The 27,156-nt window shown below is 39.9% G+C and overlaps 1 long non-coding RNA gene across 1 annotated transcript in view; it reads left to right on the forward strand.

The window, feature by feature from the left end:
- The first annotated feature begins 9,800 nt into the window (after positions 1 to 9,800).
- LOC104971724 (uncharacterized) overlaps positions 9,801 to 27,156 on the forward strand; it is a 164,377-nt gene continuing 147,021 nt past the window's right edge. Inside the window, exon 1 of the long non-coding RNA XR_805663.4 lies at positions 9,801 to 10,181. This is a non-coding gene — a long non-coding RNA (uncharacterized lncRNA). The remainder of the gene's footprint in view (positions 10,182 to 27,156) is intronic.

Here is a 27,156-nt window from a genome sequence, read left to right on the forward strand (position 1 = left end):
ACCACTTGAAGTCACTGTTGAGGGAGTGTTGAACCTCACTCTTAGAAGATTTATAAAAAGAAATGAAAATTTTGGCTGAATGTGTTTATTTAGAACCTGTGTTTCTTAGATTTGTCAATAGCGGTGTCTTACATATCTTTTGCACTTCATAATATTTAGAGAGACTTTTCCACTTGCTGATTTATTTTATTCCCCAAAGAGCCCTGTGAACCATGTGAGAATGACATTATTATTCCAAAGATGATGAAGCTAATAACCAGAGAGGTTAAGAGGCTTTCTAAAGTCCATATAGACTATTAGAGGAAGATTGGGAATTATCTATAATAATGATAATAATAATAAACCATTTGCTAAATATTTGCCATATGCCAAGCACCATACTAATCACATCAGTGGTATTATCTCATTTAACTCTCAACAATCAAAGACGGGCTTCCTAGATGGTGCTAGTGGCAAAGAATCCACCTACCAATGCAGGAGACTTAAGATCCCTGGGTCGGGAAGATCCCTGGGAGGAAGGCACAGCAACCCACTCCAGTGTTCTTGCCTGGAGAATCCCGTGGACAGAGGAGCCCGGTGGGCTACAGTCCACAGGTTTGCACAGAATCTGACAGGACTGAAGTGACTTAGCACAGACGCACACAATCAAAGATGTGAAATCACGTGGCCAAGTTTCATTCTTTTTTTTTTTTATTTATTTTTTATTTTTTAAATTTTATTTTATTTTTAAACTTTACATAATTGTATTAGTTTTGCCAAACATCAAAATGAATCCATCACAGGTATACATGTGCTCATGACAAAGCCAGGAATCAAGCCCAAGTTGAGGCTCTCAACTCTTAAGTCTCCATTTCTTTAATGAATTTTCTTTAAAGGACATATTAGTTGCTCAGTCATGTTCGACTCTTGCGACCTCATTGGCTGTAGCCTGCCAGGCTCTTCTGTCCATGGAATTCTCCAAGAATATTGGAGTGGGTTGTCACATTCCCTTCTCCAAAGGATTTTCCCAATCCAGGAATCTCCTGCATTGCTAGCAGATTCTTTACCATCTGAGCCATCAGGGAAGCCACAGGACATTATAACTACTTTTAAACACCTCTGGTGGTAGTTTAGTCACTAAGTCATGTCCGACTCTTGCGACCCCATGCACTTTAGCCCACCAGGCTCCTCTGTCCATGGGGATTCTCCAGGCAAGAATACTGAAGCAGGTTGCCATTTCCTTCTCCAGGGTTAAACACCTATCTGTATGTGTAAAATATTGATTATGATAATAATTAAGACTCTCTCAGTGCTTCCTATCTTAGGCACTGCACCATCCATTTGCTCATTAAATGAAGTTCTGACTTACCACCCACTCTGTGCCTGGTGCTGTTCTGAATGCAAGAATACATACATGAACAAAGCATTATTCTTCATGGAGCTTATAGTCTTTGGGGAAAAACAGAAAGTAATAAAATAATCACCTACATATATGACTATATATGTAGTGCCAGCAGTGCTAAGTGCCCAGCTGGAAAGTCTAGGGTGCTCTGAGAATCCATCAGGAGAGTACTCTGATACCATCTAGAGACGGGGAAGTCTTCCTGAAAAAGCCATGTTTGTATTGAGAACAGTAGGTGTGGAAATGTTAACTACAAGAGAATACATTCTAGAGAAAAGAGAAGGCTGTTTATAGGATGTGACATTTTGGGCATTTCAAAGAGCTAAAAGTGAGTTAACTAACTAGCTGGAATATGTTCAGAGAGAAGAAGAATGGCCCCAGACAAGCTTAGAGAGGCAACCCTATGCAGGCCTTTTTAAGGACTTTATCTAAAAGAAAGTGTAATCCATTGAAATCACAAGATTACTGGTGTTTGAAAAGATCCTTTCCCTTAAGTGTTAAGAATAAATTGCAGGAGGCAAACATGCATGCAATGGGACCAGTTAGGAGGCTACTGCGGCAATACTGGCCAGACATGATGGTAGCTTAGACTGCAGGGGGGTGGTGGAGATGAATTTGGGAACTATTTAGGAGGTGAATTCAATGAGATTAATTTTAAGTTAGGTAAATGGAATAAACAAGAGGAAGGTGTTAGAATGCCTCCCAGGTTTCTGGCTTGTGTATATGCCTTGTTTCATTTAAACCTCACATCAGCACTATGATGATGATTATATTTTCAAGTTTCAAGAACCCAATTCGAAATTTTTCTGTCACTGTCCATAGTCATACCGTCCATCCAAAGCAAGGCCAAGATTCACTCAGGTCCACCTGAATCTGAAATCTGTGTTCCTGATTGCTATGCTATATTTAGAAAAGGAAATCTTAAATATAGAAGTTAAATATGGAAGTTAATGAATAAATGGACATCACTCAACTTTGAAAATATGCACATCCTCAGAGTCCAAGGTCCTATGATGCCCATGCATGTTTGCAGCTGGTGCTACTTCTGTTGCATGAGATCAAGGGAACAGGATTAATATTGTTAGGGAGTATGATTTTGTTAAGTATCATTTTTATAAATAAAAATACATGCTCATTATAGAAAAATAAAAAGAAATACAGACAAGCAGAAAGAAAAACAATGAAAATCTCCTGTAATCCTCAGAGGGGGTGGAAAACACTTGTTTGCTTTTAATTACACAATACCATATACTATGATTAACCACCACGGGTATTTAGTGGAAAGATCACTAGAGACCCCAGATCTTGACCCACTCTTTTGTGATTTTGACTTCAGGGGAAGCTTTAGAGTCTGGGACTTCCCCTTGTCCTTTGTAAAACGGAGTGAAACTCTGTCCCCATTTACTGATCACAGTCTTTTTCTTTTGAGACGGAGTCACAGTGTGGCAGTGTTGGGTATCTTGGTGTTAGTACCGTACAGGAGTGAAAGACACAGCTTGAGAATTTCTCCAACTACTTAGCTGGCTCTTCACCTCTGCTTGGTTTCCTCATTGGTGGAGGGCAGATAATGATATCGGTGTCACAGAAAGGTTTTTGAAACATACATATTGGAGTACAGTCACTTTACAATGCTGTGTTTGTTTCCACTGGACAGCAAAGTGTATCAGCTATATGTATACATATATCCCCACTTTTTTGGATTTGTTTCCCATTTAGGTCACCACAGAGCAATGAGCAGAGTGTGCTCTCCTGTGGATTCTCACTGCTTTGCTTTGTGCTCAGTCTCTCCATCGTGTCTGACTCTTTGTGGCACCATGGACTGTAGCCCTCCAGGCTCCTCAGTCCATTTAATTTTCCAGACAAGAATCCTGGGGTGGCTTTTACCATTTCCTACTCCAGGGGATCTTCCCAACCCAGGGCTGGAACCTGAGTCTCTTGCGTCTCCTGCCGTGGCAGGGGGTTCTTTACCACTAATGCAACCTGGGAATTTCTCACTAGTTACCTATTTTATACACAATGGTGTGTATATGTCAATCCCAGTCTCCCAGTTCATCCCTTTCCCCCTTGGTTTCCATACATTTGTTCTCCACGCCTGTGTCTCTATTTCCAGGTTTTGAGGATTAGCTCACACGTGTGCAGTGTGCTTGCTGGGTCCAGTCCCCACGCAGAACAAGCAGTGAACACACAGCAGTGAAAAATCTCCACAAAAACACAGCCAGGCAACATTGCTGAATGACCTCCGGCATTCAGGGAGGTGGAAGCAGAGTCAGGGAAGGCCCCCTAGTTCTGACTGCTCTCACTTCTCCAACTGCTGACTGAGCAGCACAGAACCACTTTCTTGCAGGTACTTGCCACAGGCTTTTTATCTCTGTGACTGGAGATAAAAAGAACAGAGACCTAGACTTCATTCTCATGGAGCAAGTAACATAGTGGAGCAGGATAGTAAACAGAATAACACCAACACAATTTCATCAGAGTCTTGATACTGTGAGCAATAGGCTGTGGGGCCAGGAGGCAGTGGGGAAGTGACTCATTTTGCCTCTGGGGAACCTGGGAAGGCTTCATTCATCCTGGACCTTCAGGAGGGTAGAATTTGCTGGGTGCAGAGAAAGGCATGAGTACCCCGCTGTGTGCCACTGAAGTATCCTTTGCTAGAATGCTCCACAAAAGGCTAGGGGTGCTAAGGCCACTTTGAGAAACCTGGGGCTAGAGTAAAGGGAACTGGGGTGGGAAGATGAGGCTCAGCAAGCGTGTCTGGTGCTACCCCGAGCTCCCATCACTGCATGCTTTCCACATCCTCCCATATCTCCTTGCTCCCCTTTCTGCCAACTGCTTTTCCTGCTTGAGGGCCCCACCCCCTATTTTGGATACTTACCAAAAGGCAGAAGGATCCTCTGCCTCCCTTCTCCCACCCACAAAAGCCTGCCAGGGGAAAAGCATCAGATGTGAAGGGTTGAACCTGCAGTGTAGTTTATGCAGTTTACGTTGCTATGATCTTTCCCCCAGGGGTATTAGCCTTTCAGTTCCTCGCTTTTTGTGGAGTGAAACACTTTGATGCTGGAATCCCACTCTATCTCCTGATCCACGGTCTGCACTCAATCGTTTTAGGCCCCCAGGGTAGCGGATGAGTTTTGTGTGGTGAATGTGGTGGAGTTTTCTCTGTTGTTTAGTGGTAAGTAGGTATCACTCTCCAGTTTCTCATAGAGCCCACTGTTCCTACCAGTTCATCACATCCTCATTGTGGCTGACCTGCTCTGAAGATATTTGTGTATGTGGCCCCCTGCAAGAGGGTTTCTCATTTCTGGAGTTTTCAATTGGGAAATTACATCAACACCTCCTATAGTAATTCCCCTTCTGTTCTTTTCTTCCTTAGGCAGTTCTACAGATAATACTCTATCAACTTGTACTCAGTGTTGGGTAATGGTTACAAGTGTTCTAGGGTTCCTCCTCATCACCAGGAGGGAGACCAGACTTTAGCACCTGTTACTAAGGCTTCATTCAACTGTTACTAAGTCGTTTCTCACATACACAGAAAAATGAGAATCGAGGTTGATGTTTTTCTTAAAACACAACAAAACAATTTGTGATGATTTTAATTGATTCTTAAATGAATGGGTGAAATCAATTATTTAGCCCACAATGTTTCGTTTTTCAACATGTGAAGGGAGCTTATCAAACCAGCTGCTAAGGCATTTCATCAGCAGGACTAGAGTCGTGCATCTCTGGGCAGGGGGAGAGGGTGGCTGAGGACGATTTAGGGGTTAGGGAGGCAGATGGGACCATCCTGGGAAGAGCATTCTCAGACGATATATGGGTATAGACTTTGTTAACACCTAGGTCATGTGGGGAGATGGTGCATGCGATGTGGTGCCTACTGAGGTGAGAAGGGTCAGCTGCATTAATTGAATGTCTGATTCAGTTCACAGGCATGAAGGCCCTGCTACGAGCACTGCCCACCCCCACCACCCCCGCCCCAGCCTGCAGCATTGTGACCTGGTGGAGGACTGCTTTGCCCAGCATATATCCCCACCTCTGACCCAGTCATTATTCCCAATTATCATCCATTTCAAACAGCCAGTGATAGCATGTGTGCATCAAGGATCACAAAAGAAATTTGGATTACGAAGAATAGAAAAATCTGTCCAACATGTGGCACCACTAAAGAGTTCTGGCTGAGACATATTTCTTATGGTCAGCAGTTGTCTGGAAAATAGATGTTTACTTATAGGGAGTATATTAAGATCTTTTCCATTAGGCAGTATATATCCTGCATTGTATTTTCCCTTACAGAAAAGTATGGTGGAATAAACCTTTAATTGGTGATTCACGGGGCAAGGAAAAATATTAAAAAGCAATACTGTTCTATTTTGCTATTTCAGCATATTAGAGAGAAAGAGAAGCTCCAGGAACCTGTCTTTGGAAGGATGGTCTTTTTAAAATGGTATGCTCCGTTTAAAACTACAAGTGAAATATTTGCTAAATATAAATTATATTTCTTAGAGAAAAAAATGTCCCTAATATTCAGCAAGAACTTAAACACTCTGGGTTTTTCCCTGAGCCATCTATCTTCTGATGAAAAGGTGTATTTTAATAAGACTGGGAATATTCTTTGCATCAGACTCTCTCATGTCTCTTATGAGTTTGTTAGTTGGTGACAAGTTTATGTCGCATAGAAACTTTTTTTTTGTACGACTCTTCCAGAACAGAGACTGGGCATCACAAGACCAGTGTCCTGTCTTGCTTTTTAACACGTTGTAATTTCTGTGTCTCTATTTTCTTAGCAGACTTGTGCCCCCACAATACCATTATACAAATGGATGCATGATCCCAATGCTATAAAGCTCTGAAACATCTTCTAGTGCTAAAAGAATCAACCTTTTCATGACAAGTTTGATCCAAGTTGAAGCCAGTGGGCATGTGGTCTGAGCAGCTCATCCTGGGTGTGTGGCCATCCTTGGGCAGTGTGCCACTTGGCCTAAGTCTTGGCTCCTTTCTATGTAAAATGAGGCAATAGTACCTCATATTTATGATGAGGATTAAATGAAAAAAATATATACCTGAAGCATCTAGGAGAGAGTCTAGTAGACAGTTTGTATTCAATAAATGCTAGCTGTTGGGATGAAAGTTTCAATTAGGTAAGAGAGGTTGGCATCTGAGAACCTTTAAAGCTTAAATGATGGCATCTGACAGAAGCAGCAGCTGATTTCCTAGCCCCCTCTGTCCCAGGCTCTCAGTCAGGGCTCAGTACATATTTGGCGAATGAAGGAACGACCACCAGAACAAGCTCCCGAGTTTGAACCCCCAGACCTACCAGTGCAACTGACCAATTCATTTTGCCAGATCACACATTCCACATTTTTTCCCCGTCTATTTGTCTCAGTAGAATGCACCATTTCAATTAGAAGCAGGGAAAAACTGTTAAATATTATTCTGGAGCTCTCTTAAGCCACACCCACAACTATTTATTGAGGACGAGACTGGTGAGCAGAGTGGAGTCAGGAAAAAGAATTCTTAGCATGGTTTCTAGAACATAGCTCTGCAAATATATAAGACATGGTAAAAATCAAAGGCGGTGGTTTATTTTTTATTTATTTTCAAATTTTAATGACCTAATGGCATGAGATGAATCCTAACCTACCTGCACTGGTTTGTTATTTACTTCCCTGCCAAACACTCGTTTCACAGTATAAGATCACCTGAAACGTTCAGACCTGCTATCCCAGTAAGAGAGAGTCCTTTCTCAGCTGGTGCCAAGGGGATCTCAAGAGGGCTTGGGAAGCCTCTTAGATGAACTCTCTCACCTTCCCTACTCACTCATCATACGGGTATTGGGATTTTGGATCAGAACTATGGAGAGATGAAGTGCATAAGGGACCACCAACTACTTTGCACTTCTCAAATAGTGCATCTCGCTTTCTCCTTTGTAGTATCTCCTTATTTTCTTGGATTCACAGAACTGTTTTAATAAGAAAGTTTTGAGAATATCCCGGGATTATAGTCTTTGAATGAACTTTCATACCACTAGTATAAGCCCCTTTGGTTTAAAACTGTTCCTCTTGAAAGCGTCTACTTATAACTACCAGCTGCTGACTCTTTTCTCTCATGCTCGTGAATGCACACACAGACACAGAGAGCGTGCACATGTACATACACACACATATGCGCATACACACTCCCTCGGAGACACTGTGTACATGTAAACATCCAGAAGGAACAATGCATTGTAAAAATTGTCCTGTTGAGTTTGTAATCCAGTGTGAATTACTGAGTGCTGATAAGTAAAGGAAGTTCAACCAGACAGTTTAATCCTCCAATTTCCTGTCTTCTAATCAGCCCCTGATTCTTTTGGTTTTAAATTAGAAACATTCCTGACAATATTCGGGACAGGTGAAGGAAAATCAACTAGAAAATAAGTAAGGACAAAGCACTTATTTTACTGTTTAAAGTTCACAGGAGAAATATGAGTGTAATAACAGGAAATCAAGATTTTAAAAAAGATAGTAGAAGTACATAGGCTAACTTAAGTAACCAATCACATTTCTGGATGAAGTATGTTTGGATCATAATTTGATTTAAAGAAAAAAATAGGAACCTAGCTTAATGTATCTGTTTCTAAGTATAGTAAATGGTACTTTGAAAAATGTTGTGTAAGGCTAACCAAAAAGAAAATGATAAGGATAATTTCTTAGTGTATGTGGGAGAAAAATATCTACTTCATTCAATTGATTATTGTTAATACTGTGAGAAAATAGTTTTGCGGTGTACAGAGACCTTTGAAATTAATGCATTTTCTTAGATTAATTAATAAAGTTGCATATCTTTATAATGATTGATAAAAATAAGGCAACTGTATATTTAAAAACAAGTTCACATGGAGTGTGTAAATGCTTGAAATAAATGTGTGTAGATCTGTTTATCATGAACACTTTCTTTTGATAAAATACTGGATGCTGAGCAGATAAGATTTATTATTTTTGGAATTCTCTGATTGTAATTCTTTTCATTTTATGGGTATTGTAGTGAATTCCAAGTTATTTTACCCGTCATCATGAACGAGCTAAAGCAGATGCACAGAAAAATTTTCATTAAGCAATGTCTTCTTAGGAATATGGAAGCCAATATCTAACAAAAGTTGTTTCATTAAGAAATAACAGTTCAAAAATTGAAACAATAAATACAACATAAGATGTGAAGCTAAGCAAATAACAACAAAAGGTTTGTATGAAATATGAGTTTTTGTGTCTGCAGCGGTTAGGACTGCCAATCATTTGAAAAGTAGGCTGGAGTTGAGAGTTTTTTTAAATTGTTGAGCACAGAAAGACAGTATTTCATAGAAGTACCTTGCTAATTTATCTATTCCTATCTGTCTATATATGCATAAATGTATATTTTTAAAGGCATTTACATTATAAGGCATAGCATATCATTCCTGCTCAAGCATTTTCATGGCACACAAAATCTGAGATGTAAAAATTTAGATAGTTCTTGACTGAAAAATTGTATGGCAATTTCTAAAGAGAATACTTCCAAAATAAGTGCTTGGGAACCTAGGATGGGGTGAGGGAGATGCAGCATGATTTAACAGCCTTCATTTAATAGTCACTGTGAGTTTTTAAATTTGATCATAGAAGCAAGACAAATTTGTAGTTCACATAAAAATAATCCTATAGTATATTGTTATCAGCTAATCATTAGGAAGAGAAGGTTTATTCTGGCTTTACTTTAATGCCAAGTAGGTAGAATGAAGGTAACTCCACTGGTTAGAATTATATTTTGAAGCATATACAGACATTCAGGGCATTTCATATAATTTGGAGTGAAGGAAAATTTCACAAGGGTTTTCCGGAGTTTTATACCGGAAGGTTTCAAGTAGAGATGTCACAACATAGCTAGATTAAGTTGATACGTAATATCTATGTCTTGATTTGCATGATTAAAGCATTAGAGAAGTGACTCAGATATCAAAAGATTTCTCATAAGTGGCAGCGCCAAAGGTAATTACTGTTAAAATGTACATGCTTGAACCATGGTCGCTTGTTAACTTCTAAGTTGTTTACAACTTCTTGGGTTGGAATAAAAGTTTTCATTTGACTTTTGCATATCAAGACCCGTTTCTTATTTCATTTTGATAACGAAAGTGTATTTAGCATTTCTTATACCCTATGTCCTTCAAGACATTAGCTTCAGCAAAAAAAAAAAAGTGATAGAAGACAGAAAAGGCATTTCTCAGTATTTCTCATTTTAAAACACTTGTTTCTCAGACAAAAGTAGCTTTATAAAGACAAAGCTAAAATTTGTACTTCAAAAAGCCCCTGATTAATTTAGTCAACTGCTCTCCAATTAGTTATCAAAAAGTGAAGTTAAAACCCCACTGTAAGCCAGGGTACATCAGGAGAGGGGGTGGGGATGGAGAGGGAGAGAGAGGAAAGATGAGAGAGGTTGTTACTCTCAGTCTTTGATTAACTGGTTTCTTTCATTCTAGTAGGGTCTTTATTATTTAGGAAAATAAAAATGATCCGAGGCTCTCTCTCCATTCTCACCCCCAAAATTTGGAGTAGGTAATGGATGTCTACAACCTGGTCCAACATATGCCCCCAAACTAAAACAAACAAACTCATTTGCCATACAAATTGTTTACGATTCATTAAAAAGCAAAATTGCATATCCCGGTGCTGGCAGCTGAGGCCGAGCCTCCACGGGCGGAGGGGGCATTCACTGAGTTGCCTTTGTATGCTGGGAGGACCAAGCCGGAGGTTCCCACTATGCAGCCTGGAGTCTGTGCAGCCAGATGACGCATGAGGTAATTTTAAAGCTTTATTTGCCTTTAGTGCGAAACTCAGATCTTGTACTGTTCTTTGGTTAAAGAAGCATATCAGCTAGGGGCATGTCTAAAAATTTCTTTTTTTTTTTTGAGTTGGGAAAAATTATTTGGGGTGACGAAGGGGTGTGGAGGGAGAGGAAGTGAATGCTATTCAAGGAAAGATAAGAGCTAAGAGAAAATGCAAAATTTGTTTTAATTTTAATTAATCCTCTCCCTCCCGACACCAAAGTCCTCAATTTCCCATCAGTAATGGGAAGTTTACATTAGAATTATTTGGAATAGGCAGATCTAAAACCCTGTGGTCTGTGGTCACCTTTGAGGGAAATAAAAATCGATTTGTTCTCTATGGTAGCTTCTACAAGTTCTTTAAAGAGCACTCTGATTTCTCACTCCTTTTCAAAGCAAAGATCTACAAGGACTGAAGTGGAGAAACTTCCTGTAGTATACAGCCTAAACAGCAGCATGTGAGCTTACAGCATTGTTTATTTTTAGTCGACTGCATTGCTAAATGTTTCCACCACTTTTATATTTTATATTCCCGGCGGTAAAACATCTGTAAAATAATTTTAAATGAAAAGCAACCTCCAAGTAAACTTTACATAAAAGAAATGACAGTTTTCCGAGTTACAAAAAGAGGAGCATTTGGTGATCTTTGCAAGAAAGAAAAAAAAGATGACACAATTTGCCATAAAAAGTAACAGTCTATAAAATCTATGAACTCTTGAAATACAAGGAAGTAGAATGTCACCCAGAATATGACATCAGCGTGCAGTTTTTTTTTTTTTAAACTTACAACTTAGCTTAGAAAATAATAGCTAAACCAATCAGTATGTTCATTTCTAGTGTTTAACAAGCTGTATAAGGCGAAAGCAATAGACAACATCACTGCATACAAGCAAACCTTGTTCTTGCTGGCAGAAACTCTTATGGGAAAACAAGTGCCCTGAATAAAAGTTCAGGATGGAAGTGAATAGCCTACTGCTAGTCTAATTAACCAAAAGCCGCGAGTAACACTGTCCTGAAATCACTGGTAAAGTTTCTAAGGTCTAGTTAAGAAATTGCAAGTTCAAACACATACCCACAACCACCTTAACTCAAGAGTCCTTAGAATGCACATCCTGCTGCACCCCAAGAAGCAGCCGAATAGAATCCTGCAGAAGCTCACTTTTAATAGTCTCTCAGTCCTCAGAATTCCTAAAACATGCCAAAATGATACCACCCCTGGTCCAGGAATAGGAAAGGAGGACTCTTCCCGGAGAGCATACAATGAAACCAACTTGTCCCGTCTTGTAATTCCATTCGCCAGCCTCCTCCAACACCACTCTCTTCCTCTCTCTCTCCCTCTCATTTTTTTTCTTAAACTGATATCTATGTGAAATGAGCTGAAGTTCACGGTCCAGTTAGGAACGGATAATACATTCATTGTCCTGGCAGCAAACTTTTTTTTCACTCCCTGGAAGAATTCACGCTTGCCGCAAGAATAATAATTACGGAAAACTAGAAATGCGCTGCTAACGAATTAATCCTTAACGGACACCACCCTAACGAGGGCGGTAATGATTTGAGGACTTTCTTCCGCACCGAAGTTGCATCTCCCGTGACAATAAGCTATTGTGCATCCTCCCAACTTGTTCTACCTCTTATAGATCCAGGATGTCAAAGGTTGTCTGGCCTGCTTGACCGTGACATGTGAGTTAACTCATTCTGTGGCTGCAGGGTGGAACTTTTACTAAAACTTTATTTGGACCCAGGATTTTGAAAAGATAGGGTGTGCGAGTCTTTCCCACTCAGCGCTAGAGTCTCTGAGAGACTGAAGACCTGCTTTGACATAAACAAATGGGGGAAAGTTAAATGAGGGCTGTGGGTCCCAGATGGAAAACAGGGAGTGGGGACCCAGAGGTCTCCCACAGGTAACTTCAGGCCATCCAATTAATGGGGCAAACAGCCGAACTCACCCAGGGTTAGCTTCTCCCAGCACCCAACATGCGTCCTCAAAAAATACCACAGTCATGGAAAAACCACACACCCCAGAGTCCCTGAAAACAAAAGTAAAGAGGATGTAAAGCTAGACAGAGGGACTAAAACCTGAGGGCCAGGATAAATGTCTTTCTCTCTTTTTTTTTAAACCCCAAGGTCGACTTGGCTAAAATATCCACCTCTACCTTAAAACTTCTGATATTCTCTTATAAAAAATAAAAACAAATAAACAAGCAAAAAAACTGAAACACAACAACTCCCATTCACTGTCCTGTGGAAAAGCAGGACAAGCCTTCCTGGGAACTCAAGTCTCAGAGTGGCAGAGAGAGGATGGCAGGAGGGAGCAGTGTGAGGCTGCCTCACTGAAGAGTGTGAAAAAAATCAAATGTGAATTTGATGAATGTGAGGTCTGGGACATTTTGTCAAAGAGGGAGGGAAAATAGAAAAGGGAAAAAAAAAAAAAAAAGCAGCCCCGGCTGCCAACTCACCATCCACCAAGTTCTGGCCGAGATGTCGTAGCAGAGCTGCCATTTGATGGAGCCGTCGGAAGCTTTCCCTGCCATTACGCTGTCAGCAAGCTTCATCTGATGCTAACTCACGGGAGATAAGACACCTAATTGAGAAAACATTTGCAGTGGCATGTGGGGCAACATGTAGTCCGGTCCATACCATATGGAATCATGGGTAAAAAAAAAAATCTCCTTGACAATGAACCAATCTCTCACAGACCCAGTGGCAAGGTGAAGTGGAGATGAAAACTCTTCTGCTCCTAGCACTGTCTTCTCTCTCCTTTTTAAAAAACAAGAACCCACTGCTACACATCAAAGCGAGGCGGTTAAAATTAGGGCTTCATCACTCAGATGATTTTGGTCTGCAAGGTTTTTCCTTTCCTTCCAACAACCAATCCCCCCTCTTTTTTTTTTTTTTTTTAAGGAGAATAAAGAGATTTAATAGGACAAAGGCAGGTAGTGGACTGCGGAGGGATCGCCACAGGCTATTAGCCTAAAATTTCTGCTTGACAGATGGAACTGCTTAGAGACTATCATGCGATGTTTTGGGCTTTTTTTTTTTCTTTCTACACCCCCCTCTTCTTCGACTTTAAGTCTGATTCAGTATCTGTTTTTCACAGCCACTTTTCTCAAGAACGTGAGCTGTGCATTTAAAAAAGTGTTTAGTTCAGTTTTCTTGTCTTACACATCTTGTTGGAAGCAAAGCAAAAAGTCTAAAACTAAATCTGTGGACAGCTGAACAGGTTTTCCAAGGAATAAAAAAAAAGTCTGGGAAAAAATATTTTTCCTTACTTACCTTATTTTTTAAAATTGATTCATCAGTTGATTTGGTTGTGAAGGAACAGAAACAGGAGAGGACAACATTCAGGTCCCTTGCTTTTTGGTTCTGCTGCTGTTGTATTTACGTGTGTGTTTTTCTAGGAGCAAACACATTACTGATATTTCACAAGTTCTCATCCAGGTTAGGTACTATGTCTATCTTTGGGTGTACCTTTTTATAAACAAAAGTTAATTCTGGGCTTTTCCATTGTTTGTTAATAAAGTGATTCAGTTATTTTCAACCCAGGTTAACACAATTCAGGCTAAACTTGACTGAGGACGTCCTTATTCAGGGAAAATTGCATCTGATTTCCTTACTGTAACCAAGCCATCTTCTTCGCAGGGATTTTTAGCCACACATCCTTTCTTTAGCAGGAAAAATAAACTACCACATGGACCTACCAATAAGAATGGCTGTAAAAATAATTTTTTTTAATTTAACTGAGACCTCCAAGAAACTGCTGAATTTCAAGTCATTTGACTTTGGGACTAAGATGGGAGAAAGAAATAGAAAGGATGTCTTGGATTTGTTTTATTTTATTCTTGCTAACTGTGTGAAATTAGGAACTGCAGAAATACCTTTATAAGAATCATGTACCAAACACATCCCATTTTTTTTTTTCCTAAATACAAATGATTTGCTCATCTCTGAGAAACTAGCAGTGATATTATAATTCTTTATACCCCAGGTCTCCTGTATAGGCACTCCGGAGCATGGGAGAATATATCTCCGGTATTTTTCAGGGTAACTGAACTGTGATTATTTGAAAAGTTGTGCAATTACAGCCAAACTATCCAACAGATTTTTTTCTAGTCACGTTTTCAACTGAATAATATTTAGATGAACTTATTCAGGCACAGTATCAGTTCCAAAGAGGTGAAATTTTGGTGGCTTTTGTTTTCCTATTTCTGACCTCTTCCTTGGTGTTATTTTAACCACTTAGCATCAGCAAAATGGCTGCTTTGACAAACATAATTCCAGCAAAGCAAATTTTATGCAATTGCACCTGAAATGTTTTAGCATTTAAAGCACGATCTACAGACTGCTTCTTGCAGAACGAACCACAAATATAGTAAATATGGCATTTTCCCCCTTTCTCATCCCTCATTTAATGGGATTTCTCCAAATGAGGGTAGGAGGTGGTATTGGAAATGATCATCAAATATGGATATTGCCATTACTTTTAGAAGCATTTTGTGGTCTTTATTATTTTGGTGTCACCTCTCTGTTGAGAAAGAGAGTTGGTAGTACAGGAAACACTAAGTTACTTTAGGTGTCCACAGCAAATGGACCTTGCCAGTCAAAACAGTTTGTTGCCTTGTATAACTGCAACATCGTTAAAATGACCTAGTCTTTCTTCAGCTTACCATTTGGAGAACAAAATAGGAAAAGAGTTGAAAATTCTGTATAAATGTAAAATAGCATAAACAGAAATAAAAGGGAAAAAAGAAAAGAAATGAAGTAGCATTCTGCCTTTGAATCAACCTCTTGTTCCATCTCATCCTTTCCAGCTTGCCTCCGATAAGCAGACAAAACCAAAGTTCCCTTGCTTTAGGGTCTGCTCAGCCTTCTTCTAGAGCACAAAGGCACGAGGGTATTTTGGATTCGTGGGTCCAGGTTCGTGGGTACAATTTCTAAATTTGTCCCGCAGCAGACTCTGAAGTTGAAGGTGTCTCTGATCTGAGTAGCTGCATTTCTGGGACTCAGAACACCCCACGCACACACATTGTTTATGAATGAATGGGGCATAAGGTAAACTGGAGTCCAGATTTCACTCTGTGAATGGTGGAATACCCGGGAGGATTTTACAGGGGATGGCAAAGTAGTTTTGAACAAAGAAATGAGAAATATTATTGGATAATAGTGTTTTAAATCCAAAACAATTAGGTGCATTTAACTTTATCATTGTTCTCTAAGAGGCTGGTGGAAACTGTCCTTTCCCATATAGCAATCAATCTTTTCACAGTGTGGCCTGTTGTTAATAGCCTTAAAACAAGATTAAATAAAACATGTTAAATATTGCAATTATTGTGGGAAATAAAATTATTTGGTGAGCATAATGGGGAGCAATTCAAGCATTTAACATGATCCAGGAAATGCTACTCCAAACAATTGCATTTGCTTTATGCATTTTTCCCCTTTGATTGCTGACAGATGCCTTTTTGGAAACAAACATCTAAATGGTTTGCTTTCAGTCAGAAAAAAATTTAACAGAAAGTGGCTACATGTTTTGAATTTAACTCTTGTCATTTGAATACTTCTTCCTACTGCACGTGAATGAATCTGAGGCAAAAACAGCACTCTTGTCAAGAAATGAGCCCATCCGGATTGGAACTTTCTTCCCTCCTTGGAACGCGTTTTCTGAGAAGTAGGAATCCCCTTAGCTATGAAGTCAAATGGTGGGTTAAACTGCTGGGCGTGGATGAGGAGTATGGCCTGACTATGGGGGAACATTAGAACAGGAATCGTTTTCTCATAACAAGAGCCCCCCGGGGCAAAGAATAAGTCACTTTCCGGCCTCTTTCTGGCGGTCTGTGGCCAGTGCTACCAAATCAGCTACCCACCTGCCTTGGTTGAATGGAAGAACCTGGACTGAGGGACTGGGGCATTCCCATCTGTGTGTTTACTGCAGGGCATCTGGGTAAAGACTTTGAAGACTTCACTGCCAACAGGTGTGCAATACCAAGGCGAGTTTTTGGTTTTTGTTGTATGCTGCTAAAAGTCAACATGAAATGGAATATTAATGATTTTCAGAGGCTGGATAGCAGAGTCATTGGAAAGACAGTTTCTGAAGCCCAATTGCCCATATGCTGGCTTGGTTAGTTACTGTGTGACCACTCCCAGGTTACTTAACATCTCTGATTCTCTGAGTCCTGATCAGAAAAATGAAGATAGCAATTGTTATTAAATATATACATACATACACACACACACACACACACACATATATATAAAGTTAGTCGCAAAATATGCATAAAGTCAATAGTTCCTGATATGTAACAAGTTTTCAAGCAAAATTATTATTTTGTTATTGATGTTTTGTTACTATTATCCTTTGTGGAGGGAAGCCCCTTTCTTTCTGCTTCTGGTTCTGCCCTGTGAGACTGGGTTAGGTCCCTTCACTCTGTGCTTCCATAAAAATCTGTGCTTTGCTCCATTCAGCTCTTAGCACCCTTTTCTGGAACCATCTGCCTCCCAGTCAGCCTTCCCTCCTGAACCTTGAGATGCTTGAGGGCAGGGCCCGTGTCTTATTTATCTCAGTAGCTATGAGGTCAAACTCTATGATGGACAAACAGTAGGGGCACCTTAAATAGTGACAGAAAGATGGTAAAAAGGCACAGAACATTAGCTGATTTGAAATTTGCATTCATCTCATATTTTAAGAGCCTTTTCATTTACCTTGGTTTGAACTACTGACCATTCTAGTACAACATCTGCCTTTACTAGTTAACACCCTTCTTCAAGACCCCAGTCTGCAGTGATGTCTAGCACCTTTGAATTCCTGTTGCCTTCCTTATCTGTATCATCCACTGGTACTTGCAGAGACAGATTATACTCTTATTTGTCTTTAATGAACACAGGTCATTCATTTATTCATTCATTCAGTCATTTAGTAGAAACTTTTGCAATGTTGGCAACTACCTTTTTTTTTCCTTTTGAAGCTTTGTTTCTAGGGCTATTAGAAATTTGAAACTTAGGAGAAGAGCAACTTGATTTTGCATGCAATAGCTAACATTGAGTGCTTCCTCTTAGCTAGGCACCGTTGTAAGATTTTTCTTTTCAGATAGGTCCTATGAGGTTGGATCTATTACTAACCCTATTTTAAAAGCAAGAAAACAGGCTCTAAGAGTTGAAGCAACTTGTTTTGGGTCCTGGAGCTAGAGATGGAAGAAGTATTCAAGGCTAGAAATTATGACTCCAGAGCTTCACCAGGCTGGTGCTGCCTCCAAACCATGAAAGCACTCAGCACCTGCTAAGTGCTTGTTGAGGTACTTTCAGGTGTGATATACCATTTAAGCTCTACAACAGCCTAGAAGGTTAGTATTATTTTCAATTTTCAGGTCAAGATCCAAAAGGTAAGAGCCTTGCCTAATGACACATACGAAAGTTTGAAGAGCTGAGACAGCCTGGGACTTACTTGACAAGAAAGCCCATGCTTTTCCTGTTCTAGTTAGCTAGCTCTCAGAAGATTTTAAAAAATTTCTTTTGTATCATTGGTTGTTGAGCTTAATGAAACAACTCTCCAAATGTTTGAAAATAATGAAATTAGAAATGTACCCTGTTGCTGAAACTGAAGTTCAGTTTAGGGCAATGGGTATCTAAGACTTGAAAAAAAGCTTGTATGAAAGAGAGATTATCTATAGCCAAGGAAGCTCTTTTCTAACTTTAATCAGGTGGAAAATCCTAAAATGATGTTCAGGACATCACTGTCTAACACTGAAAATAAAAATGTCACTCACATGTAAGCTTTGGAACCAGAGGAAGAATCTACACAAAAGGATAGACAGTCTAGTTCTGCTGAAGCCTAGAAAAATGCCAAAGTCTCTGGTGGGAGATTTAGCCCTTTATGATGAAAGTATCAAAGTCTTTTGCACAGGTACTCATATTACTAGGCATGAGTGTGGGGACTTAAAAAAAAAACCAAAATAAAACAGTGTCCCAAGTCACCTGGCATGGTTTTCTCACCGTATGGCAGAAGCAAATGCCGCAAAGCTGAAAAGGGCAGAATTGAAGAAAGTGCCAGGGGGTCCAGACAGCCCCATCCATTTTAATAATATGCCCAGAGATTGTCCAGATTTTTGATCTAGGATATGCATGTTTCTTTGCTCAAGAAAAATATTGATAATATTTTTCAGCAGAAACTCACCTGCCTGTGCCCTGTGAAGAACTGGGTTTAGTGGCAGTTCTTGTTCTTCACTGCCATTTAGAAATTCTCTTTTATTTTCTCTGCATTTTCTGTCAACCAGCTGCCACCCAAGATTGGACTAAACCCTCTGCCCCCTGTTAAAAAGGAAAAAAAAAAAAAAAAAGGAAAGGAAAAACATGCACACAACACAACCCTCTAATAAGTATATTCACAACTTCTATGCAAGGCGCTTAAGAAAACTAAAAGGTTAATATATTCCAACTAGATGTTGGGTATAGAATGTCAGATCTGTCAAATTTCATTATAACTTGCTGCTCATTGGAAAAGATTTGATTTCTTTTGCCACTGTCCTACTATGTTCAAGTCACAGACTGCCAGCAGCAGCTCACTGAAGACCACAGGCTGGCAGTGAGCGGGCTCGAGTGGGAAACCAGCCGCAAGGACCATCTGTTTCCGATTTCTAGCTGAGCCAAGATGTGCAGTGAAGTGCATTCCATTCACCAGGCCAGCTTCTCCCCTGCTCAAGTTATTAGTGTTACAAGTGAAATTATCTTTTCCAAACAGCAGGGGAGCTATAATCCTTATGGAACAGGACTTTACAATACACACAAGCACTCACAAAACACACACCCACAGACACACACACACACACACACACCATTCAGCACCCTTTGTTCAAGTTGTGCGGAAGGCTTCTTGTAAATTTAATTATAGCCTTCATGGGGTTTATAAAGTATGTTTTATTAAGCATGATAACCTCTGCGGCAGCAGCATATACATTGGCCTCATTTAGTCTAATTGAATGATCAAGTATCTTTAGGATGCTTTTTGTGGGCATGGTTAAAAATGCCAAGATGGATGCATTTAAACCATCTTAAAATGCAACAGCTTTCAGAAGCATAATGGCTTTTTAGTAAAAATCAATGGAAGCCCTCGCTTGGCTGGCCCAAGTGAGCCCGTCTCACGCAAGTAAACAGAGCGGAGACTGGTTAGCCAGCCATGGAGTCCTCAAGTGGACAAGTGACTGGTGTCCCCATGTAAGTTGGCAGACTGTAATAAGTTACATTCTTGTGAGTCAGGATTGATCTTTTGTCTCAAGATTGATCATTTCTATAGAAATTTTGAGGTAAAGAAGCAAGACTGATTGTGTGCTGGTATGATAACGATAGCAAAAGAAGTCAGGAGGCCTTAATTAATGAATGTCATACATATGAGTTTAGTAACAACAAATGCTTACCACCTGCTAGTTGGTCAGGATACAAATAAGAGAAATGTGGGACCTGCCATCAAGGAGTCTCCCAACTCTAGTGGAGGAGATAATGGAGCAGGCACCTCTGTTACAGTGCAGTGAAACTATGGTGGCTTCTACCATCATTCTTCTACATTCTCCATGCATGACCCTGGTTTGTCGTGCGTTCTCTGTAGGCTTCATCTGTAACGTGGAGAGGGCAATGGCTTACTTTCAGGTAATATTGCTGGAATGAAATTAACTTTGTAAAAAGATGAAAGTCAGTGAAAGGAACTTAGCAGGTACCCTACATCCATTAGTTTCCATTCCTTTCTAGTTATCCCCTGAATACATGACAATCTCATGTATTGAAGACTGAACCTCCAGCAGGTTTCTCCTTTGTGGTTGAGCAGCACATTGAATCCAGGGAAGCTGCATCTTTGGCAGGGTTGTGACTCTTTATTCACATCATTCAGCTCAGGCCACAGGGTTCTGAGAACCAGCCCTGCATAAGGCACCAGACAGTGTCATGAACAATTAGGCACTTAGTGTGTGCTTTTGTATGATATTTAATGAGAGACTGATTTTTCCAAAAAATAACTTTTTTTCTTTTCAAAGCAGAGATGGCATAAATTTGTTTAAAGTTAAGGGAATGACAATGCCTCTTATTTGGTAGATTAAGAAAATGAGACCCAGCAGAGAGAATCACCTGGAGTCACGCAGCAAGTTAGTGGCAGAGACAGGGCTCCAACCCAGAGGTCCTAATATTCAGTGCCTCTGTTGCCACTGAACCACTTGTTTCATAGCATTTGAAGAGCTGTGTCCTGGATTCTGTAATTCAGAATTACAGCTGGATTCAGAGGCACATGAGACCCAGCCACTGCTGCCTCTGCTGATTATATTATACACCTGGCAGTTGGGCCACCATGCTTTGTTCCTGTTTATGGACAGAAATGGAGGCATTTAGCACAGCCTGCTTATTGGGTTGATGGGAAAGGGAAGGACGAGTGTCCCAGGTGGGTGGCAAACTTTGAATCTTCGGTAAGGCTTAGTGGAGATTTATGTGCAAGAATTTTATTGGGGAGGCTTTCAAGATCAACACCTGCAGGAAAGGAAAAGGAGACCTGGGCAGAGGGAGGAGTTAAAAATCCATGCAGTTCCAGCAAAGATGTAGCTAATTATACAGGGAACCCAGAAGCTGGGATCTCCCTGCAGAACTGTACCAAATTGATCAAGGGGACCAGACCTTTGTACTCTTGCAATGACCAACCAATCATTAAGTGCAGCTTTGGGCTACACGAATATTTCAGCCAAGACAAAGTCCAGAGGGGCTTTTAACTGAGAATTGTCAACTTCCAATGTTCCCAGTAGCTTCAGGGTATCTGGATGGTATGCCACAGGAGCTAACTGAACTTAGAGAAGTCAAATGGCTTTCTTAAGGACACCTGCCAAGTTAGTGGCAGACTTGGGCCTGGGGTTCATGAGTCCCAGTCCATAGCTTTTATTTATTTCCCAAATGGCAGGGAGAAGCCTTCATGCATTATTTGAACAGAATATACCCAGTACACCTCTTCTTTTTAAGAGAGCTACATGTCTTTAAGCAAACATTGTGAACTGTCATATTCATTACCAGAATGATTGCTTTGGGAATTACCAATTTACAAAGGATTGTCCGTTAATAGATAAATACAGAAAGAGAAAGTCATATTTGTGAGTGAGAAGATAAATCTGTGAGGGATCAGAGACAAGCTCTTGCAAGGACACATGTAGGAGCACCTTCTCCCGTGGAGATGTAACAGCGGGCAGGGAAAGGAAGCCAAGGCAATGAGAACAATGGTGAGCATTTCTTGGCTTTCTCTCCAGTGACTGGCGTCTTTCTGGTCATATACAAAGGTTCAGGAAATGAATGAAAGAGCTACTTGCAGACTGACACTAAACCCGTGCAATCAGATCACTGTACCTCCAAGGAGCTTCTTGGTAGAATAATGTGTTGACATCTCCCTGGAGTCTTGGACCACCAGAGAAGAGAATTTGGGTGAGGAAAGTGGGAAGCAATGAAATGAAAAACTGATGTTTCTTAGTCCCTATATTTTCATCTCAAAGACGCTCTCCCATCTGAGCACTTGGTCAGAAATGATATGAAATTAAAATGTCAGCGTCCAGAAGGTTCTGTGCTGTTTGTGGCTGCTCCCGTGCTACACTGGTAGAGGCGGGTAGTTATGATGGAGACCATATAGTCTGTAAATCTGAAATATTTACTATGTGGCTCTTTACAGAAAAAAGTTTGCTGACCCCTGGCCAAGTGAATGGGGCTTAGGGTTTGAAGTCCAACAGGCTTGGATTCAAATCCTGAGTCTTCAATATCTAAGTGTGACCTTCAACGAATTTCTTAAACTGCCTCTATGTTAGTTTGCCCACTTGAAAAATGGTCATAAAAACACTTTACAGGCTTGTAAAGATTGAAGAAGATACTGTCATATAAGCTCCTGGCGCTAGTAAGCCTGAAGTAAAATTATTTATTAAAAATAATTAATGACAGTTTCAATATTTTGAGCTATTAATAGCATTTGTGATAAGACAAATATGATAACATTGTGAAATGCCATATTCATTGCCAGAATATCTGCTTTGGGAATTATCAGATAAAAGGCATTGTATGTTAGTAGATAAGTGAGGAAAAAGAAAGTCCTATTTGTGAGTGAGAAGACAAAGCTGTGAGGGATCAGAGACAAGTGTTGCCAGAATTTCTCAAAAAAGAATAATTATAGCTGAAATTGATTGAGTGCCTACTATACCATGTTGCTTTGTCTTGTCTGACCATCATTTCAACCTATGAGTTAGCGAGCATTGTCACTCAATTTTGCATATGAGGAGACTGAGGTTTAGAGAAGTTATGTAAATTAAACAACATAGACAGTAGGAGGCAGAGTCATGACTTGGGCCTGGAATGTTCTGATGCCAAAGTTTCTGCCTTAACTGCTGTGATTTTGTGAACGTCTTCTGATGAAAGCAAGCTACCGAGTTTCAGGACCTACAGTGGTTCCTGGTGATCGGCATGTTGGAATATCACTCTGAGTTCGGCAGAAGTGCTAATTTATGGAAATATTTGTTGCAACTTCCTATACCTGTTCTAGAGTCAGTCTTTCAGAGGCTTCTCAAGAGAACTACAACCAGGGTGACTCCTTGAGAATTATCCTATTAGGGGTGGTCCTGCCTGTGCTCTGTTACTTGGGTCTGGGGATACGGGTATTGCTGTACTGGGAGTGGATGAACGAGAGTATGCCTGTATGACTGGGATAAAATGCTGTGATTAATAAAATCTGTTTGGTCTGTAAGTATTATTTCTTGACATGGAAATAAGCTCATAAACTATTTTGCCAAAGACCAAACCTAAGCATAATGATCTCAATTTGGTAATTATGTGTGTATATATATACACTTTCAAAAAGATTGGAAAGGAATATGCCAGGATATTCAGTAGTTGCGTATATCTGGGTTCTTTATATTTCTAGAGTTCGAAAACAATGTTTGTATAATTGTGCAAAAATAAGAAAATACATCTTTTTATGCCTGGTGTGCTACAGTCTATGGGGTCATGAAGAGTCAGACATGACTGGGTGACTGAACAACAACAAGAAAATACGTATTATAAGTGATGTGGAACTCTGTACCAAAACACTTAAAAATCCTTAAATTCCTTAATGTTATCATTTCACCTTGGTACACTGTCAAGGTAGATAAGTGCTTGGTAAATGTGGAACAACTATCATATACACAGATACATGTCATTTTAGTGTCATTTGAAATAGTGAAGTTAGAAAAAACATTCAGCATGGCACAGCTACTCTCAAGTATATTATGTAGCTATGAAAGAAAATGTTTGCAAATGGAAAATGCTTATAATACTGTAAACAAGCAGGATACAAAATGAACATACAGAACGAGTGTAGTTCAGTGAAAACTCAACAATTTATTCATTAAAAGACAGAAAGAGCACACATTCAAGTGTTAATGGTCATGTATATAATTGGTGGAATTACAATTTTTCTCCTTTTTCTGCTTGTCTGTGATTTCAAAAGTTCCTGTAATGAATGGGTACTATTTCCATAATGGAAACAAATGTGCATAAAAACCTGTTAAAATTGGAGATCTGTGTCTATTGCTGATTAGTTTTAATGACCGCCCTCCTTGCTCCCACCCCACCCCCCAACAACTGATTGCTTCTCTGTTGCCTCTTTGCTTAGCTGGATATTTCCCAGGTTCGGAGAAGGCAATGGCACCCCACTCTAGTACTCTTGCCTGGAAAATCCCATGGCTGGAGGAGACTGGTAGGCTGCAGTCCATGGGGTCGCTAAGAGTCAGACACAACTGAACGACTTCGCTTTCACTTTTCACTTTCATACATTGGAGAAGGAAACGGCAACCCACTCCAGTGCTCTTGCCCGGAGAATCCCAGGAACGGGGGAGCCTGGTGGCTGCCGTCTATGGGGTCACACAGAGATGGACACGACTGAAGTGACTTAGCATAGCATAGCATAGCATATTTCCCAGGTTATTCACAAGAAATTTAACAGGAACACCAAGCTGGGAACCAGGAGATATGGAATCTACCCAGGGCTGTGCCACTATCTCTCTGAATATTTCTGGCTGAGTCCCTTTTCTTCCCAGGGCCTCAGGTTCTTTATCTATAAAATGAAGATAACTTAGATGAGATCAGGGGTACCTGGAGATTGGGCTGAAAGAGAGAGAGAGGTCTCAATAACAGTATGTAGTGATTCATATTTATTTTCTTTTGTGTATCTTCTATAGATATTTTCTTTGTGGTTATCATGGGATTTATGTAAAACAGGCTATTTTAAGTTGATAACAACTTAATTTCATTCACAAATGAAAATTCTATTCTTTTGCCCACCTCTTGTGCTATTTATGTTACAAGTAACATCTTTTTAATATAGCATATCTATCCATTAACATATTTTTATAGTCATATTTTTATACTTTTGTCTTTTAGCTCCTTCAGTATATATTAAAAGTGATTTAATACCACCATTACAGCATTACAATATTCTGTATTTGTCTATACATTTACCAGAGAGTTTTATAGTTTCATATAGTTTGATGTTGAATGTGATGTGGAGTCGCTTAGTCATGTCCGACTCTTTGCGACCCCATGGACTGTAGCCTACCAGGCTCCTCTGTCCATGGGATTCTCCAGGCAATAGTACTGGAGTGGATTACCATGATGTTACTGTATAGCAATCTTTTTAAAGGACTCTACTTAGCATTTCTTGTAAAGACAGGTCTAGTGGTGATTAACTACTTCAGATATTATTTATCTGGGAAACTCTTCACTTTTCTTTTTTGAGAGAGAATTTTCCTGAATATAGTATTCTTGGTTGGATTTTTTTTTTCTTTCAGTAATTTAAATATATCATTCCATTCCTTCTGGCCTTTAAAATTTCTTCTTTGAAATTTGTTGATAGTCTTAGGAAGGCTTCCTTGCAGTTTTCTCTTGCTGCTTTCAAAATTATGTCTTTGTCCTTGATTTTGACAATTTGATTGTAATGTGTCTCTGTGAATTTCTTTGGATTGATCCTAGTTGAGATCAGGTGCACTTCTTAAATTCAGGTGTCTGTTTCTTTCCCTAGATTGGGAAGTTTTTAAGCCATTATTTCTTCTTTTTTTTCTTCTCTTCCTCTCTGAGACTTCTATAATACATATATCGTTCCACTCAGTGGTGTCCCATAAACCCCTTAAGCTTTCTTCATTCTTTTTTATCCTTTTATGTTTTGCTCATCTGACAGGATAATTTCAAATGACTTGTCTTCAAGTTCACTGACTCCTTCTTCTCAGTCAAGGCTGACATTGAACCCCTCTAGTGGATTTTTCTATTAAGTTATTGTATTCTTCAACTTCAGAATTTCTTTTTGTTTTTATTTATATTTTCTCTCTTTCTTTTGATATTCTCATTTTGTTCATGAATAAATTTTCCTGAGCTCACTGAGCGTCTTTTTGATGGATATTTGAAGATTTTTGTCAGGTAATTTGTATACTTCTGTTTCTGTAGGCTGGTTTCTGGAGACTTTATTCCTTTGATTGGGCCTTGTTTCTGTGTTTCTTCACATGCATTGTGTTGAGCTTTGTCGTTCAATCATGAAGCTGTGTCTGACTCTTTGTGATCCCATGAACTGCAGCATGCCAGGCTTCCCTGTCCTGCACTATCTTTTGGAGTTTGCTCAAACTTATGTCCATTGAGTCGTTGATTTTATCTAACCATCTCATCTTTTGCTGCCCCCTTCTCCTCTGGCCCTCAATCTTTCCCAGCATCAGGGTCTTTTTCAATGAGTTGGCTCTTTGCATCAGGTGGCCAAAACATTGGAGCTTCAGCATCAGTCCTTGCAATGAATATTGAGGGTTGATTTCCATTAGGATTGACTGGCTTGATCTCCCTGCTGTCCAAGGGACTCTCAAGAGTCTTCTCCAGCACCACAAGTCAAAAGTATCAGTTCTTTAGTGCTTAGCCTTCGTTTTGATCCAACTCTCACATCCATACATGACTACTGGAAAATCCATAGCTTTGACATCAAAGCTTTTTGGCAAAGTGATGTCTCTGCTTTTTAATACGCTGTCTAGGTTTGTGTTGAGCTTTACATATTTGAAAACACAGTTGCCTCTCTCACTCTTTATAGTCTGGCTTTGTACAGGAAAGATCTTCACTAAGCAACATGGCTAGAGATTCTGGGGGCCTCTCAAACCTTTCCTGGGGTTGCCAATTAGAGAGGTTTATCAACTTTTTCCCCGGAACTTGTAGTCTCTTTGTTCCTCTGGTGTCTGTCGATGGTATCACAAGTTCTCTGGTGCTGCCAAAAATCACTGATTCTCTTTTGTTCTCTGTGGTCCCCAGGTGTCCAGGGTATGCCAGTTCCACAAGTGCTCTTGAGTCAGGCAAAAAAGAAACCAATCCCTCTGTGAGCCCCTTGAAAATCTGAATGCTGGATGCACATTCCACACTTTTCTTTCCCTCTCAAGAAAGAAGCCACAAGAGTGTTTCCCTCTGATCCTGATGAGTTATGCTCATTTCTTTCATGGTGTTACAAATTCTGTGATGTTGTCATAAACTGCTGAGCTCTCTTTGGTTCTCTGTGATGCCCAGATACTCAAGATATTCTGGTTCCTAATCATCACCTCACATCAGGTGAGACAGAAACAGTTTCTCAGGTAGCTGCCCTCCCAAAGCTGGAGTGTTGGACATATATTCCACTCTTCTCTTTCTATCCCAAGAGAGAATCCATGAGTTAGACTTTTCCTCTTGATTGCAACCTGTGCCAACTTGGGGAAGGAGGTGATGTGGTTGAAATAAAATGCCTTTTCTTACCCATTTCAGTGTAGCTATTCTTGCTTTTGAGAATGCTTTGCTTGAAATACCGCAACTTTCTAATTTATAGGAATACCTATACAAGCCTTTTGGATATTGTTTATAAAAGGATAAAAGCCTTTTATATATTGTTAAGTCAGGGAACAAGGTCTGGGGCTTCCTCTTCCACCATCATGCT

The sequence above is a fragment of the Bos taurus genome, chromosome 3 (assembly GCF_002263795.3).
Source record: "Bos taurus isolate L1 Dominette 01449 registration number 42190680 breed Hereford chromosome 3, ARS-UCD2.0, whole genome shotgun sequence".
Lineage (NCBI taxonomy): Eukaryota > Metazoa > Chordata > Mammalia > Artiodactyla > Bovidae > Bos > Bos taurus.